At 33.8% G+C, this 1720-nt stretch overlaps 1 non-coding gene across 1 annotated transcript; it reads left to right on the top strand.

Moving 5' to 3' along the window:
• Positions 1-329: 329 nt before the first annotated feature.
• On the top strand, positions 330-457 carry LOC130868730 (small nucleolar RNA SNORA21). Its single transcript, XR_009056547.1, has one exon. It is a non-coding gene; the product is annotated as a small nucleolar RNA SNORA21 (small nucleolar RNA).
• Positions 458-1720: the final 1263 nt, after the last annotated feature.

Raw genomic sequence — 1720 nt, 5'->3', positions numbered from 1 at the left:
AAATTTGTAGTCAAATGGATGGAGCTAGAAAACATTATTTTGAGTAAGGTAACCTAGACACAGAAAGACAATTATCACATGTACTCACTCATAAGTGGCTTTTAAACATAAAGCAAAGAAAACCAGCCTACAAATCACAATCCCAGAGAACCTAGACAACAATGAGGACCCTAAGAGAGACATACATAGATCTATTCTACATGGGAAGTAGAAAAAACAAGATCTCTTGAGTAAATTGGGAGCATGGGGAACTTGGGAGAGGGTTGAAAGAGAGAGGAGATATAGGGAGGGAAGCAGAGAAAAATGTAGAGCTCAATAAAAATAAATAGAAAAGAAACAAAATGAGCATTCTGCAAGTGACCCACTGAGCCATCAAGAAGGGGCAGAGTGAAAACACTGCTTTTGGGTGAAGTAGCAACATATTGTGTTGTTTGCATCAATTGGTGTTTTGACAAGAAAAGAAAATGAGCTTTCATGCTCAGACTTGGAATGAAAACAGAAATAGCTAAGTTGTATCCAGAATGTGTAAATAACTCCTACAAATCAAATTTTTAAAAAGACAACTCCACAAAAAAATGAGTAAAAAACCTTGAACAAACACAACAAATGGAACATATACTAATAATCAATAAATGTATGAAAAGATGTTCACATATCATAGAAATAAAAATGAAAACTATCACATACTCAGTAAAATGGCTAAATTTTAATACAAAGTAATATTTTTAAAGGTAACTATATCAATGGCAAGAATTCAAAGAAATGCGATCTTTCATTTTTTGATGGGAATCTAAAATGATAAATCATGTGGAGGTTTCTTAATAAAATTGAACATAAAACTAATTGTGATCCATTTCTTTCCTTCCCTAGAACTGAAAATATGAGAAATTTAAGCAGATGTCCTCAAAAACATTTGAGTAGAAAATTTTTGTTGCAGCTTTATTCAAAGTAGCTAAAAACTACAAATATACTAGGTGTCCATCAATAAAAGAATGGAAAACAAATTGTGGTATACATGTGTAATGAAATTCTACCAAGCAATAGACAGGAATGAGCTAGGGAAGTGTATCATTGTATTGAGTGGGGAAATATCAGGCACATGGGGCTCTATGTATATAATGTGCTACAGCAGACAAAATTCATCTATGGTGATGAAAACCAGGGCAGTGAAGTGTCTGGTGAAAAAAAAATTGACTGGATAAAGATGAAAACAAACTTTCTAAAATTACAGAACTCTAATACATTGGAGTGCCAGCTACAAGGGTATGTCTATACATACATATATATATATATTGTGAAAACTCATTAAATTGTACACATAAGAATGGAGAATTTTAGAGTATGTAGTTATATTTCACTGAAATTAAAAAAAAACAGAAAGCAGAAGCAGGAGGAACAGCTGGTAAAACATGTTTACGACATTGTTCCATGTGCAGTTATATTCCTTCAACTGGGATAGCACTGTGGAGTGCTCAGTTTCGAATGCAAAGCATAGAGGTAGGACCTATATCTCTTTAAGTTACTTCACACAATGTCAACCCCATTGCCAATTATTAGTCAGGTTCAAGAGGAGGAAGACTATAGCTGATGATAGAAGAACAAAAACTTAAATTTCACTATGGAAAAGAATAACAGAAGCAGAGGTGATAGGATGTTAGAGCATTTCAATTTAAGGCATTATCGTTTGGGAAGCAATTTGTCCCCCTGGAGTGTGCAGAAC

Source organism: Chionomys nivalis, chromosome X (genome assembly GCF_950005125.1).
Source record: "Chionomys nivalis chromosome X, mChiNiv1.1, whole genome shotgun sequence".
Lineage (NCBI taxonomy): Eukaryota > Metazoa > Chordata > Mammalia > Rodentia > Cricetidae > Chionomys > Chionomys nivalis.
Note: the sequence above shows the minus strand (reverse complement) of the source record. Positions and strands in the feature narration are given on the sequence as shown.